The sequence below is a fragment of the Anastrepha obliqua genome, chromosome 5 (genome assembly GCF_027943255.1).
Source record: "Anastrepha obliqua isolate idAnaObli1 chromosome 5, idAnaObli1_1.0, whole genome shotgun sequence".
Taxonomy (NCBI): domain Eukaryota; kingdom Metazoa; phylum Arthropoda; class Insecta; order Diptera; family Tephritidae; genus Anastrepha; species Anastrepha obliqua.
In genome coordinates this window covers 95,687,137-95,704,496 of record NC_072896.1, presented here as the reverse complement: position 1 = coordinate 95,704,496, position 17,360 = coordinate 95,687,137, and the positions used below count along the sequence as shown (strand labels likewise).

At 36.4% G+C, this 17,360-nt stretch overlaps 1 protein-coding gene across 4 annotated transcripts in view; it reads right to left on the bottom strand.

Moving 5' to 3' along the window:
- The window catches only part of LOC129247907 (androgen-induced gene 1 protein), a 47,399-nt gene extending 34,969 nt beyond the window's left edge, over nucleotides 1–12,430 (bottom strand). The window contains exon 1 of one of the 4 annotated variants that reach the window (XM_054887270.1): nucleotides 12,203–12,430. The gene's annotated coding sequence lies outside the window, so the exon portion shown is untranslated. Of the gene's footprint in view, nucleotides 1–11,955; nucleotides 12,082–12,202 lie in introns of those variants that run through there. The other 3 variants (XM_054887269.1, XM_054887271.1, XM_054887272.1) reach the window with 3 other exon arrangements.
- Nucleotides 12,431–17,360: the final 4,930 nt, after the last annotated feature.

Here is a 17,360-nt window from a genome sequence, read left to right as displayed (position 1 = left end):
GGGACACTGAATCGAGTGGCAGATAAACGGCGAAGCTGATTTCTACAACAGGCAAATGGGGCTATTTCATGACTCAGTCCCTCTCGGGGCACGGATATTTCCGGAAATACCTATAACGCATGGGTAAGGTAAATGACACTAAGTGCATATACTGACATGATACCCAGACGTGGGCGAATAGAATCGGTCCATTGCATGGACATTGTTGAGGACCCACCCGAAGTAATGCAAGTAGTCTCGAGAAGGGAGTCTCCCCAGAAGAAGAGGAAGGATTGTTTTAGTGGGCACACGACTCGACGCAGTAGACGACGATCTCTGTAAGTGCAAAGACATTTTGAACCCTACCTTACCCACCAAAAACAAAAAAAGGCCACTCCGAACGGCAAATGGTTTTTTGTGAGGAGGCCAAAAAAAAAACAATTTTTTGTCTCAAAAATACCCTAAACTAAAATTTGTATTTAATTTAAAAAGTTTTCTAACTAGTTTAATACTAGTTAGGTAGGTGAAAGGTTGAAGTGCCAGTCTGACACTCCTCAAGTAGCACTCAAGCGCCGTTTTGTAAGTAATTCTAAAAGAAATATTATTCCTCCTGTACTCTTTTCGTTTGATACAAATGGCGAAAACTTTATTTTTGGACAAACTTTATTTTTATGTCAGCAGTAATTTTGGCATTCAGGACATGAAGCCGGTATATTATGAACCAACTAAACAAGATCACAGGAGAAAGAAATATAAAATCACATAGAAGGAAGAAATATAAATTTCTGGCCGTGATGTCATAATTTTGGCACTATGTTTTTTATATTTTTTCTTTAGCTATCAAATTGACTGAAAGGTTACAAAAAAGAACACAAATGATTGAGGGCGACTATTAATGGTATTTGTTATAACACATGGGCTGAAAAGTCCCAGGCCTAACACATAGATGGCACTAGTTTTGTTGCATTCACCTCTTTTCAGTTAGTACTGGTGGAAATAATCGTACGAATGAAACAAGAATTCAAAGGCTGGTGAAAAAATTTCAAGAAACTGGTTCCGTCGATAGAAAAAGTAATAAAAATAAAAAATAAAAAAGTTCTGTTGAGAATATTGCTGCTGTAGCGCAGAGTGTTGCTGAACAGTCCTTGATCATCGATATCTCGACGTTCTCAACAAATTACAACAACAAAATTTTGCCTGTAGACGTGCTCATGGTGGACATTTAAATGATGTCTCTTTACAAAATAGCATTAATTTTAAAGTAAAAATAACAAAAGCAAACCAGAAATAATACAAAAATTTGATTCCTGCACAATTTCGCTGGTCACTGTAATTTTTTAATTTTTGCATACATGTACATATGTATGTATGTAGGTATATTCTTACTCCATGAATTTATCAAAAAAAAAAAAAAAATTAAAAATTATAGGGATGTGGACAATCACGACTGCCAGCCATACCGAATTGAAAATGCGAAGAAAAATCGCTCATCGCTCACAAAAATAGGTTATTGACGCGATAAATGTCCGCTTGAAATTTACTTCCTCATGCAAGGCTGTGCACGCGCTGACACAGAAACTCATGCAAAGACACTTATGCACATATGTACATATGTACAAACATATGCATGCATGTGGATATATAAAAACATGAGTACATACAAATACATATATTTTTCTGAATGCTAGATGGCACCCAATATGCACGACTGATAACCTTAACCTTATTTGTTGGTTTAAGCATATGGCCGAAATTTGTCACATTACCGCCTTATTATTTTTATTGGCTAGAAATCGTTCGCGAAAACTCCATCAACGCATACTCTCTTGTCAGTGAGATTTCAGTAGTGTGATTAGATTGACATACAAATGCTCAAGCCGTGAGGGTATTGACTTGAAGTATCTGCTGGTGGTGGTAGCAGAGATGGGAAGAGGAGAGGAAGACCCACTCAGCAGTGTTGGAGAGACGAAGTGGAGAAGGTTTTAGTGTCACTTGAAAGAAACAGCTGTCGCACCAAATCACTTACGTATGTAGGTGGTTACTGCGTCAATCAAGAAGATGGGAATTAGAATGAGGCAAAATCATTGAAAAGATGAGTGGCTTACAGGAACTACAACTAAAACAGTGTTTTTTTTTTTTGTTCACTTTGCTCCGCGTAATCAGTACCATATTGCTAGTATATTGTACAAAGTGAAGTTCAAAATAAAAAATACTGAATAACTTCGAGTTTATTTATTCAAAATAGTCCCGTTTGGCCTCGATTCAGGGTGAATCCGACGAATACGATGCAACAAACGCTTCAAAACGCCAAGATAAAAATTGGTCCTCCGCTAACTTGTGCGGAATGAAACGTGCACAGACCTATCATAAGCCCAAATGATCAGTTAAAATGTAATAAATCGATGTTTAAGAAATATTCAACTCCGATTCATCATTGTCATTTATGTCCTCACAACCACCTCTGAAACGTGTAAACCACTCTTGAATTGTGACACGAGATAGACATTCATCAATTCAAATATTTCGGTAAACGTTTAACCGATTTTAAAACAAAATTTGATATTAGATCTTTGTTCGAAGCTCATTTTTGTACTGAGAACTCAAACATACTGACGGTTTCGACGCGATAACTTCGCTTCCACTGAACCGAATGTCACCAAGCTTTTACTGGAAGTCAGCTAGGGATAAAACTTCCAACGCACTAACTCATTAAAAAGATGTCGCCATCAAAAACATTTTTATGACGTCAGTTTTGTTTATTATTTATTATATTTCACCTTGTATTTTTAATTTAAAGCCAGCTTTCGCGACGGTCCCAGAATACCACCTTGATCAAAAAGTTCCCGGAATATATTCAAAAAATCTAAAATACAAGTTTATTTCTCAAAAGTGTTATTTTCGCCTTCAAAGTACTCCCCATCAACTGCATCGCACTTATGCTAGCGTTTGATCCAGCTCTCTAAACATTTCTGAAACTCTATTTTCGTTATAGCCATCAGAGCCGTCTTCGATTTTTCCATTACTTTCGTTCGGCTAATAAAATGCGTTCCTAGTAGTGGATTTTTGCCTCGATCAAACAGACAAAAGGTGAATTCGATGAGTGTTGGAAGATATTCGTTTTCTTTTTGGTCAAAAATTCGGGATAATGATGGCGATGGTGCGTGTCCTTGTGCAAAATTTACGAGTTGTTTTACAACAAATCATTTCTTTTTTGGCGAATTGCTTCACGTAAACTTCTCAGAATAAACGACATGCTTTTTCCTTTCCCCCGACAGTCGATTCTATGTTGCATTACCGGAACGACCCGGTTTTACTATATGTTCGGCCAAGGACTGTCACCCCAGCAGCACTCCCTGTACACATGTGTGGGGAATGATTTCGCTACAACAACAACAACAACAGCATGCTTTTTTCGGTATTGGTTCATTAGGTGATCCCTACTCACTCATTTGATGTCTGGATTGCGTGTCGTACTCATAAGGTCACGTTTCGTCTCCAGTAATGGCGTTTGATGAATGTTGGGTTAATTTCAGCCTTGGAAATCATGTTTTCTGCGATATCAATGCGGTTCCTTTTTTACAGGAAATTCAGGTTCTTTGAAACCAACTTTGTAGCCAAACCAAATCATTAACTAGAATTCCTTGAACGGATCCATAAGCAATGTTCAAGTTCTCTGCCAGATCTCAGCTCTCTGATAGTTAATTTGCGGTTATTGGTCAACTTTTCTTTCCCTTCATTGATGTTTTCAGTAATTTTCGATGCCGCAAACCTGTCACTACGCTCGTCATCCTCAATGGATTCACGATCTCTTCTGAAGCGTTCTCGGCAACGGCAGTTTCTTTAGTATTATTTTCCTTTTGTAGCATCCCAACATTTCTAATGTTTTCGCACCATTAAATCCATTTTTAACACAAAAATTGAATAATTTAATACAAACTCGTTGTTGAAAATTCAAATCCATTATTAAAGCTATAAAAAATCGGAAACACATGCAGAGGTAGATTTACTCAAGGCGGCGTAACTTTTGCAAATGTCAAGTGATGGCGATAAAATTTCCAAAGGAATGTTAATCATACATGTGGCAACCTAACAAAAAAGACGAAACTCATCGTCACCTGGCGGTTGTTCCGGGAAATTTTTGATCAAGATGGTGTCAAAAAGTCATTACTGAGCTGAAGAAACTATCATCGAAAACTTCGGCAAGAATAACAAGGCGATATATATATACATGTTTTTCCCCCCTTGTTCAGTCCACTCGGGAGCAAAGGGCCTCGACAAGACTCTTCCATCGTACACGGTTCTATGCTGTTGTTTTTACACCGCCCCATGAGATGTCGGCATCTGCTAGTTTACGCAGCATCGACCTTCTCCAAGTGTTTTTTGGTCGACCGCGACCTCTGCTCCCTTTCACGTTCCAGTCCAGTGCCATTCTCGTGATGCTATCTGGTGGTTTTCTCAATGTGTGACCTATCCATCACCACTTTCTGCATTTGATTTGCCTAAGGATGGATTCCTTGTTCGTTGATATCCACAGTGCGTCGTTACTGATGGTGTTTGGACAGAATATTTTACAGATAATGCGAAGGCATTTGTTGATGAAGAATTGTAGCCTCTGTGGGATGGTGTTAGAGACCAGCCATGTTTCGCTTCCGTACAACAAAACGGACTTCACGCATGAGCCGAATATTCATAGTTTAGTGAGGCTGGAGATTTGTGAACTCCCCCCTACTGTATGCATTGGCCCGAATGCATTCTTTAGCCTGCAGTTGACATCTTCCTCTGCTCCACCATCTGCCGTGATGATGCAGCCGAGGTAGCAGAAGCTTTCGACGAATTCCACCAGGCATCCGCCTACCAATATCTGTCTTACGTTATTGTGGTTAACTCTCTCCTCTTCCGCCATGTACCCATTTTTTAAGTTTCAAAATAAGCGGCCTAAGGCGGTATTTGTGTTTATGAATAGAATATGACAAGCCAGCAGTGCGTTGGAATGCTGTCTCTGCTGCTTTTTCTCTAAACAGAAATATGTACATATACATACATACATATGCACATGAATATATAAGTAGGTATGCACACGTTTAGATGAGTAGGTGCGTACGGAGAATTGTTTTTTAAACTTTTAAAATCTAATAAATCTTCATAAGTTTCTTGTAAATATTGATTAAGTCTCATTCGCTTTTAGTCACTATTTGACGCGGAAAAAGATCCATATGGTGGCAGATTGTCTGCGTTAAAAAAAATAAATAAACATTAATTACGAATGTTTTGTGATAAACAAATAGTGGATATTGAAATTTGTTGGGCGGAAAATACTCAGAATTTTTTTTTTTTTCGTGAGAACTTGTCGTTATTTGCTACGAAAAATATAATCGCATACATAAGATTACCTTACGTGCTTGCTCATAAGGGGGGGTTAGGGGTAGTCAGAATTTTCAAAACATTTGATTTTTTTTACGTTTTCTTAAACTATAATATCTTAAAAATATTGTGTGAAAATTTGAAGTGAATCCGACAAATACTTTTCGAGTTATTCAACAATTAACAAAGGGCGCTAGGGCGCCCCGGAGCACGTATGAAAGTGGCAGATAAACGCGCTAACGATAACACTCAAGAAGGTAGAATGCTACGTAGGCAACGGCAAATCGATATTTTGGAAGCTGCTTTGACGGCTGAAAAATTATTATAGGGCCCAAGAATAGTTGACACAGTGTAAATAATTAAATAATTCGTATAACTCGACATAAATCGATAGCTAAACTTTAAATGCGTTCCTGAGGCCGCCATATTGTTAATTTTGAAAAAAGCTTCGATCAGGCACAAGATTACCTATTAATAAAACTAGTTTCTCTTGTCCGATTGATTTTAGATGAATCTCCAAGGACTTGTGATGATCGCCGCAAGGGATTTCTGGAGAAACGGGCTCCACACAAACAGCAATAACTTTTACAATTATTATTGTTATTTTTTTTTTTTAATTTTGCTAAAGTCAAGTCGAAACATGATCTATTAGTGCCATGTTTTTATTTTTGTAAAATAAAGCGATTGACTAGCAAAAAAAATTATTGAAAATCATAATTTTTTAGGGCCTCTGACTACCCATAAGTCTTCTAGCTTCTTACGCTTAGTACTTTCTTCAATGGCATTAGCGGCCTTTCTTTCATTACCATTTTTTAGTTGCTACACGCCAGTTGCTTTTATCCGCAAATCAATGAACTAAGGCCCTGTAAAATCAATATTTAATCTCGTGAGCTTAATACTTTTTTTTTTTGAGCGGGCATGCGTATGCGAGTATGCATATACGTATTTGTTTCATATTATCTATGTATGTGTGTATGTATTTGCGTTTATGTAAATAAATTAGGGTGACTCAGTAAAATAATTATCTAAGCTTAATGTTGAGAGCTTTAAGGCGATTGATGACTCCAATTTCGTGTACTGTTGAAAATCCTATCTCTCTCTTTCTCTCTCTCTCTATCCCTGGATTTAGAATCGCGACTGTACCAAGAAGACAACGTCAATGTAGCTTCAAGTATTTAAAAGAAAGCCTAATCGACTCTTCAGCTGTCACCATTTTTAACTTTAATACCATTGCATTCGGAGTATTCGGAACTAGTGACGTTTACAAACAATCACTAAAACGCGCACACAAAATTTTATCTTATCTTGAAAATGTTTTTTCCTCACAAAAAAGGCCAATTACGAGCACAGAAATTTTAATATTAAATATTATGAGATCAGATCCTACAAACCGTCTTTCGGGGTGTCACATTACCCACACATTGACATCACCTACTATCTTTTATGGCTACTTACTTGAATGGAATTAAAAAATAAAACAAAAAATTAGCATACGTACGTCAGTGGAATTAGACACATTTTGGAGTCAATCGGATAACAAAATTCGAATTGAAATTTATAACAGGTATTTATAACACATATAACGGTTATTTATAGCAGTATGCATGACTCGCAAATCGATGAATGACGTGAGAGATCGATTATCGAAAATTTAAGTATTTCAATAAAATTTATATCAATAATTAAGTCCTCTATATTTTCTAAAACTTCATAATAATTCATCACAATTCTAGATTGAATTATCATTTTACTAATTTGGAAATATATTTCAATGGAACTTGCAGGTGCTGTAGGCAGGAATATGAAACCGCCAAACATGCGCTGGCATTGTGCCCAGCACTGATGCTTAAGCGGTACAAACACCTGGGTAAATATGCATATTTTAACAGAGGAGGAAATAAAACTCAATAACTCAATGGTTGAAGTACAAGACTGGCACTCTCATAGAAGTATAAAATGTCGTTTTGATACCAATTTGCCAATCTGCCAACAGGCGGATATCTACAGCCAGCAGAGCTGTTGATGTAATGAAGAAGAATGATGGAATTGAGGTTGGCGCACTGCACCAGGCTGTCGAAGAAAGGAGCACCCAGTGACTATAACCATCTAAATGCCAAACCCGGACATTTACAGAGCAACTGCTCAATTGAATCCTTCTCTGAAAGGTCCTCACAGCTTCTGCAGTTCTAAGTTAAATAGTAAACGTAGCTTTTCCGCATGGGTGCTGATCGTCCAATGGCCGATAAACACAGCTACGAGTTTAGATATTGAAACGCTTGGAGTCCCCAGGACTTTCTGAGTCCTCCGTATATTGTACTGGGGCCAAAGCGTTTTGGAAATGCACCATGTCGACGTCAGAGACTTGGCTATCGGAAAACCAGAACTGTAGTGCTGAAACCAGAACTGAAACCATCAAATCATTCAATCAGGTGCCAAAAATTTAGGTAGCAAAACTATTTAGGGCAATCGTTTAACCATAATTTTGCTGCTGTCGAAGACCGTTTTCTAAGAAAAATAGGTCAATAATGCCATCGCAACAAAAGACAAAAAAGTCACTCAACATGCAGTGTCTTCTCTAGGACCAAGCGTGGATTTTCCGAGCACCAGTTGCCGCAACTCTGCTTGCACTTTGAAAGTAAGTTTTAAATATTTAAACATTGCTCAAGTGTGAACCAATTTATTTCGTATCGCATGCCATCTTCTGTTAAATATTTAATTTTAATTGTGACCAAACAGATACCAATAAGTAATTTAAAATTCACACGCCTATATTAAGAACGTCCCTAACACAAGCACATAGTCACATGCAATACATAATAAAAGCCGGGTCCAATGCGGTTTGCAACCGTCAATTTTGTCACCATTGTTATTGTTGCACCATTAAAGCAGAAATTCCAATAAATAGATGTGGCGCACAACAAACAAACACCACCGCTGCCACACAGTCACTGCATTTGGTTGAAAACAAAATTACTCAAGTGCGTTGCTGCCATAGCAGTGGGGGCAAGCAAAGCTCATGACGAATAAATTGGAAAAAAAATAGTGGGGTTGCGGGGGTGTAGGAAGTGGCTGTCGATATCGAGTGAGCAGTTAAACAACAAGTAATGGGTGTGACCGAAAGAGCGCTGAATTATTGTATCACTACAAGCAACGCGGTAAGGGTGCGGGCATCGATGTGAATATTAAATGCAGTTGGCTTATTGGAAACTTGCAATACGACCGGGATCAGTTGAGCGGAACAAAGCGGCGGTCGGCGTTGAGATGAGACTGTATATAGACAAGTAAATCATTGAAGCGTAGCTCTTGGATGGCACAATTTCACAATGTGCGAGTTGAGAAATTTTAGAAAGAGAGATTAATAAGTGATATTGAATTATTTGTTAATAAATAAAAACAAAATGGGGAAAATGCGGAATTATTCGTACTTTGATGCTGATGCGATTTTAGGTTACTTAGAAATTTTGATCTATTTTAAATGAGGCGATTGAAGGAAATTTTTTATTAGAATGAATTTGATATTACCGGCCTGATACATAGATACTCTTGTAGGCAGAGGTGTTAGAAATATATATGTACTTAAACAAATATTTTTTTCTCACTTTATCCGTATATTTTGGGATAAAAGAAATCCATTATTTTCTCGTTAGATGTCTGAGACGAAGTAGATCCCACAGAAATATGAAGGTAAACACTCGATTGGAATACGCAAGGCAGGAGAAAAAAGGACGCCCTAGGTACACTTGGAAGAGACGTACCGAAGAAAACTTTAGACAGCAGTGAAATCAAAGAAAAGAAGTCAAAGTCATCGGGAAGGATCGTAACCGTTGGAAGCGTTTTCTAGGGGTCCCATGTCCCATCAAGCAGAAATTAAGAGAGATGGCTGTAGAGATCGCTAACTCGTAAAGTATCGATCAAAGAATTTAAAGTTTATGCTCGTTGTGAAAGTGACATTTGACACCAAAAAAAAATCGCCTGCTGTTTTTTGTTTGTTTAATTTAGTTGTGAGTTACAGGGAGTTAACAATGGCAGTCCACAAAGAGAAAATTCGATACATTTTGCAGTTTTTTTTTGATAATGGCGAAAAGGTGAAAATGTAAGCCAGACCACTGAAATTGATGGTGTTTATGGTGCTGCTACTGTAACGGCAAATTACGTGCAATTTAGGTTTCGTCGATTCCGTTCAGTCATTTTTGATGTTAAAGAGATTTGGGAAAAAAATTGAAGCAAAAATAAAGGATTTCTTACACCCTTTATGGGTGTTTGGCCGAGGTCTTCATCCTATTTGTGATGTGCGTCGTGATGATTTCCACAAATGGAGGAATCTACACTTTTACGCCGCCTCTGAATGGCAGATAGTTTTTTATGAGCAGCTTTTTCATGGCAGAAAATACTCGGAGGTTTGCCAGTGTCTGCCGAAGAAAAAAACATCGTTTTATTGTTGTACCAGAAGTGAGTTTAGAAAATAAAGGGTTTCGGCCTAGGCCACAAACTTGTTTATGCGCCATACAATTCGTTTATTAATTTTTTTATAGTAGCCTGTAGTCAAACTCTTAGCGAAAGAAACAAATTCCGAACCTAGCGCATTAGTTTTAAACCGCTGAAATGTTGAACCATCGAATTTCTTTATTTTCATATTTTTTTTAAGAGCAATTTATATTGCCGAAATCTTCTAAAATATTATATGTACTTTATACATATATATTTTATGTTAGTTGTTGTCTCAGAAAAATTAAAAAACTGATAATAGAACGGCAAAAAATAGGGAGGTGGTGCTGAAATGAATTGTGTTTGTATTTTGACAGGCCAATTGGACGGATTCGTTAGGGCTTTTTTTTGTGATTTTTTTTTTTTTTGTTTTTTGTTGTGATTTTTGTATTTTTTGTGATTTGTTTTTTATCATGATATTTTAACAGTGGCAGCTCTAGAAATCTAAACGAAATGTCAGTACCACATCTCCGCGGAACGAAATGATTGCCTTACGCTTGAAAAACTTTGAGAAATATTGCCAACTTATTTCCAAAATCAATCCTGTGTAGCGCATTTTCATCTTGACGGCGGGAAATGGCAGTGGTGTGGATTCTTGAGTATCATTGACGAATTTTTCTTTGAAAATGCTGCTGGAAACGCCATTTCGGTCAGGGGCGACCGCTATAGAGGCATGAGAAACAATCCTTTATGGCCTAAAATTTTAGATACATATATAATTAAATGATCACACAGCGCATGCCACAATCGATCTTTTTTGCGCCAAGCTCGGTAAAAGTGTTATCAGCCGTCACGGCAATGCTAATTGACCACCTCGGATCTGCGATTTGACGCGTTATATTTTTTTGTGGAGTGCCGCGAAAGACCGGACCCAGGCCCTTAAGGCGAATATCGAGCAAACCATTCGTGAGATAGAGCGAGAACAGGTCGCCAAAGGCTGGGAAAACAGAGTTAACAGGATGTGCTAGTGCGAAGCCAATCGAGGCAGCCATATGAATGAAGTCATATTCCATAAATAATGGCAATGTTTGCTCTTTCGAATAAATAAATAATACATACAAGTATACCGAAACAAATTTACTTTTGTTTATTTTCTTTTTGATTTTTTTCAAAAGAAACCACTGTATGGGCCAGCCTGTATGAATGCTGAATCTATTTGCCATACTACTTTCCGAACTATCGAACAAAGTTGAAGTGAAATTCATATATGTATTCCGATATATGCAACACCTTGCAAGCGGTGGTTTTTCCCGCAGGGTATGCACATTCATTTGAGCATGCATAAATACATATCTACATATGTATGTTTAAGTATTTATTTATTTATAAAACGGAATATCATTAATTGAGTAAGTTTTGATTTCATCTTCATGGCAATAGCAGTCGCTAACTCCATTATTTAAGAATTCAGTAGAGTTCAAGTGTCATGTAATCAGCTGTTCCAATGGCTCACTCAGACGGCTATTAAGGCAGAGTATTTATTAGTAGATTCAAATCGCAGTGTGCGATCGATATGCTGGACCGCTTACAGATGTTTATTATGATCTAAGCTATTCAAAGGTAAGTAAACTATTATTTTTTTTTATTGTTATTTTTTTATTATTATTTTTTTTTAATATTTTTTTTTAACTACTAAACATGTGCAAGAAAATTGGGTTAGTAATAAAATTTTACGAACATACATATATACACACATATGTATGTATGTATGTGCATATGTGCAATTTCATTAAATACACACAACCGAAACTTTAGCAACAAAGTTTTCACTACTTCTACACACAAAATAATAAAAACAAACAATTAAATCTCTGTCACACAAAAGAGTCAACTTTATTATAGTCCCGTGTCATACAAAATCAATATTTGTCCTCGAAGAAAATTAAACTAGACCAAAAAATGGAAAGCACAACAAAAAAACAAAATGTCTTTCATAGCCCTTTCCCTCTAAAATGTATTATCCATCGTAACTTATATGTGCCACAGGCGAAGTCCGAAAAAACAAACAACTACATACATACATTTGTATGTGTGTACAAGTAACTACATTAAGTAGCACGGTTGCAGGAGATTAAACAAACAAAAATAAACACATACAGATCCACGTACAAAACTTATAAACACACACACCCATGAAACGAATGCGACACTACGCGACACAACACACCTTCGCCGGTGATACTGCGTCAAGAGTCACGCTAATCCACTCCACACCGCACTGCACTCTCACTCGTGTAAGGGTGACACTAACTGTGCATCAACCGATTCGGCTCACTTTTAACGCGTTACTAATAGCGTATTTCCTACATACAGATGTATGTATGTGTGTGTGTAAGTATGTAAGCATAGGAACCCAAACAAAAGTCTCAGCTCTAACTTGTAACGCTTCACTCGTTAGATATTTTTGCTCTATGACACGCAACAATATTTGAGTATTAACCGCTCGCTCACCGTTCCTTGTTTTGGCAATAATTTTACTTTTTTAATGCCGCTCTATATGTTCGGTTGGAGCGCACTCAAATGGCACATCTATACGGCTCTGCTACTGACAATCAACTGGCAACTAAAGCGATGGCGCATACCGAAGCTCAAATTATTCTGGGTACGTGCAGACGCACGGATATGGCTTTGTATAGGCACACGCCGGATTGCCAGAGCCAGTACTAACCAAGACCAGCCGAAGTCAAAGCCTTCATCGGCATTGGCAGCGAGGGAATTTTTGTTGACTGAATTGAGGCACAGTGGGTAAAAAGCAATCGAATTTTTATACGAATATAGCTTTTTCCAGGTAAGGCGTATCCCAAATGTATACCAAAGTACACAACATAGTTATCTTAGGGAATGATAATGTTATTCAAAACAACTGCTGGACATGTGTTTGACGTGCGCAAATGTCATATATTTACTTAATTTTTTTTTTTTCTAGCAAAACAATAAGAGATAATTATTTCTAAAATAGATAAAAATAAATGGCACGCAATCGAAATGAAAAATGCTCATTATTTCACTATCGATGAAATTCATTGATTTCAAAAGTGTTGAGTCTGAGTCATCGCTATAAAAAGGCTCAACTTGATCTTATTCTTATACTGTATCGCTTCACTTTTGAGGACGAATCGGAGCTCAGAACAGACCTGTATGGCGGATTGCTCGAAAGTTGTAAGTGAAAATTAAAAATTTCGCATGTCCAAAGTAATCGACAAACTTGATAAATACTACATAGATCGTTGCTTGTTTTTAACACACTTTTAATATATTAGCTCGGGTTGTATGTATGTATGTATTTATTATATGTAACGGAATCTTTGAGCTTAATTTTCACTGGCTTCTAAAAATCTGGTCGACTTGGAATTTTGCACACCTATCAAGGACCGATGACAATGCAATAATTTGATAAAAGTTTTCCATTATCCTTATTAAGATTGCCGGAATAATATTTTCTTTTTAACACCACTTTTATTTTAGATCTTCTGTAAAGAGTAAGAAAGACAGAGCTTACGCGCGGTCTGCGCATGCCTGCACTCTCCGAGTTACTCTTACTGATTTCGGGAGTCTACGACTTACTCTTTCGAATTCGAACTTGCTCGGGCACGCGGCACTGCAATACGAATAGAAGGCTAAAGCGTTTTCAGGGAAGTTGCATTCTCACTTTGTATAGTCTTTACACATGCGTAGATACTACAAGTCTCATACACGCAAATTTACTCTATTCAATGTTCATATAAGATGAAATAATTTTCATATAAGATGTAATTTTGTTAATTACAATAAAATAATCAAAACATAAATTTTGAAATTATTTTACTGAACAAAATTTTGGCAAGTAAAGAAGGAATTTATCATTACCATAATTTCATTTATAAAATTTTATCGATTAAAGTACAATTCACAACAAAAATTAACTAAAAACACCAAACTGGAACTTTACATCTCGTTTTGATTGTGTCAATATAATCCATGGTCTCCTTTTTCTGTGCTGAGAGTATCTATTCTGTGTCAAGGCCAATGCTGGCCTTTCTTTGGACATGTAGTCGGTAAAGAAGGAATTAAATATAACACAATTAAATCGGACTATAAATCACTGACTAAATGAAAACAATAATTTTCATTCAGAAAAACAAGGCTCGACCTTCAATCAATGATCTATATGGGAACATACTTTTTCCAATATAGATCATTGATTGAAGGTCGAGCCTTGTTGTATTGATTATGTCAGTATATTTTGTTGTTACCTCTACGTTTCAGGAGTGGGGTAGCCGTTTCTTAGGCTCCCTCCACGAAATAAGTTCTTCATCCCGATTACTTCTTTATCACTGCATAGCTTTAGACTCACAGTCGATAAGAAAGGAATTAAATATAACACGAATATATCGAATCATTAATTCACTGACTGCAATGATAACAATAATTTTCATTCATAATAAAAAATAGTTTAAAAAAAAAAGTTAAAAACGCGCTTTTTTGCTAATCGAACTAAAAAGTAGAAAATAAAAAATAGTTTAAAAAAACTAAAAAACACGCTTTTACTGCTAATCGAACTAAAAAGTAGAAAATAAATTTTAATGACAAAGAGACCTATAGGGAAGTAATAGCAAATCGAAGGATCAATCATAGTCAACTACCTCAGAACAGAATTATAACAAAAATTAAGATACAAATAGAATAATTCAAATTAGAATTAAAAGCGTGGGATGCATTTTGCTTCACTTTCATAACCTTCTGTACATAGGTAGTTGCCAATAGAATATATCAAGCATCGCACGCTTTTAACTCTAATTTGAATTATTCTATTTGTATCTTAATTTTTGTTATAATTCTGCTCTGAGGTAGTTGACTATGACTGATCGTTCGATTTGCTATTACTTCATTATAGGTTTTTTTGTCATTAAAATTTATGTTTTACTTTTTAGTTCGATTAGCAATAAAAGCGTGTTTTTTAGTTTTTTTAAACTATTTTTTATTTCGATTATAAATATTCGTCGAAAATCAATGCTGAATTCAACAGGTTTATCCATATTTAAACTTTTTTGGGCGTTATTAATTATGTTGGCATTATTAATTATGCGTAAGATGAGTTAATAAGTAATCATTAAATTTATAAGTCATCTGTTCTTAATTAAACACGATTTGTTAATTCTATCTTACTTAACACACTGTAGTGTCTCATCATTCAAGGCGCTCCCCAAAGTATCTCTGCACTTTGGCGGAATTTCTCACTACCTGATAGTAGAAGCGGCTTCAAGAGAGGGACTCACACTTGCATGCAGACGAGTTTTGTAACTGTAACGGAGTCTCATTGTAGTAGGGAAATGTAGGCAATTCGGGTGGGTGGTTAGTTTGCTACTACTCATCTATCTGGTCATCTGCTACTCACCTATTCGGGTAGTAAGTAGGTGCAAGGCCAGAGTAGGGGTCCCATACGCTTGCACGGCAGTCGGCAATACTCGTAGTAGTGCGTAATGGGTGAAGTGCGCATGCCCGTTGCTGCTGCTACCTCAATGCTATCGAAAATAGGGCCATATTCTTGATGCGAATGCGAATATAGTTTGGACAAGTGGATATGCTATACATGTAATATAAACATATCGCATAATAGCCACAACAGCTTGATTTTTTATAACACTGTATTTGATGTTTTCATCATGATTTGCTCTACTTTGACTTCCTTTCTTATGAGCACAGACTGCTGCTCTTTTTTATACATACAAACACTTTGTGTGTTAATACGAATAGAATAAAAAGAAATAATAATCATGAAAATGCCGACTTTGTATATTTACTCGCCATGAATTATTTAAATTCGTTTGTTAAATTAAACAACAAGAAAATCAGAAAAACAAAGGAATGCAAACAATATAAGTAAAGAGGCAAAAAGTGAAGAGGCTGAAAAGAGGCTGAGCAAGTTGTTGGAATGTTTCCATCGACTAAGTCTCGTTTTGCGAAACCGGGAAATCTTAATATAAAAATAAAATTTGAGGGTGAGATATGCTAATTATTCGTTTTTTTCTTTTCTTTTTTCAATTTGTGTGCAACATCTTCGATAACATATTGCATATTAGCATATTAACTGCGACTTTTATAATTTTCTCGCCGAGATTATTTTCAATTTCGATTATTTTTCTTTATTTCTCGATTGTTTTAGTTTGAAGTAGAGGCAAAAGCCTAAAGGAAAAGGGACACCAAAATGCACACCGGCAAGAAAAAAACAAGTTAGTAAAGATATTTTTAATAAAACTTATTTTTTTTCAATGAAAACGACCACATCGTGAATTCTTTGACTGTATTTGACATGAAAGAAGAGAAAGGGACGAAATTGCAATTCCACTTTTTAAGATTAAATGAATTTTTTGCTTCTTTCCACAACCTTAATAGCACTTATCCAAACTCAGTACCCATTAGACCCCATCAAACGCGAAGATCGTCATTAATCTGATTGTGAGCCTTTATAAAGGGTATTTCAAAAGACGCACGTAGATGTTGTTTTACAACAAAACATGTAAAAATTTACATTCTTTCAGGTTTCACTATTTTCATTCACAATACGGCTCTTAACAATTATAATTGAAAAATTACATCATTTAAATGTCTACCATGAACAAGTCCACAGGCTGTCATAAGAGAATTAAAAATGTCAAGGGCTCCCTCACAAATTATCGCTTTGAGTTCAGCAAGGTTAGGTTATGGTGGTAGTCGGTCTGTACGACCAACTCACTTCGACCTCACAGGTCCATTGAGATACCTCTGTGCGACACGAGAATCTGATTTATTTGTCTTTGTGGAACCATTTTGTGGCTCTTATGAAACGCAGGATTGGTTCCACGCCAGGCAGTTCAATTCAATCTCGATCCAAATGTTGTGTTTCAACTCTGAAATCGCTGTTGGCATATTCACATAGACTTTAGTTTTCGAAAAACCCTAGTCTGGTCTGCTAGTCCTTTTTCTATCCTCAACAGAACCAGTTTTTTGAAATTTTTTGACCAACCTATTAATTGACGACACATTCGGACGATTATTTCCACCAAAAAGACACGAATTTTGCAATATGTTGGTCTTAAAGATCGCAAAATAAATCAATTTCAATGAGCACTAGCCGCATCATAGGTTTTATTTCTTTCGAAATGTGGAAGGAGCTGCTGTTACGGCGAATGGCGAGCGCTGGTGAGCCATGCTGATTGAATAATTGTTTCCAAAAACGAATCAGCTAAGCATCGACGACATTTGGTTCCAACAAGACGGCGCAACTTGCCATACAGCGCGCCTGACAAACATTCAAGCCACATCGACGCTATATAGCCTGATTTATTGAAAAAAGTAGTGAAAAATTTGACCGATCGAATGGACCATATAACTCATAGCCGCGGCGGACATATTACTTTTAAAAAATAAATGCCATGGAATTGTCTACCAAATCTACTAGAAAAAAAATCATTCAAACAATATTTTTTTTTTTTATTATTTCATTTTTCATATTTTCAATTCTCAAACTCTGAAAATACACATTTTTAAGTTAAAAATACCTAATAAGTCGTTTGTCG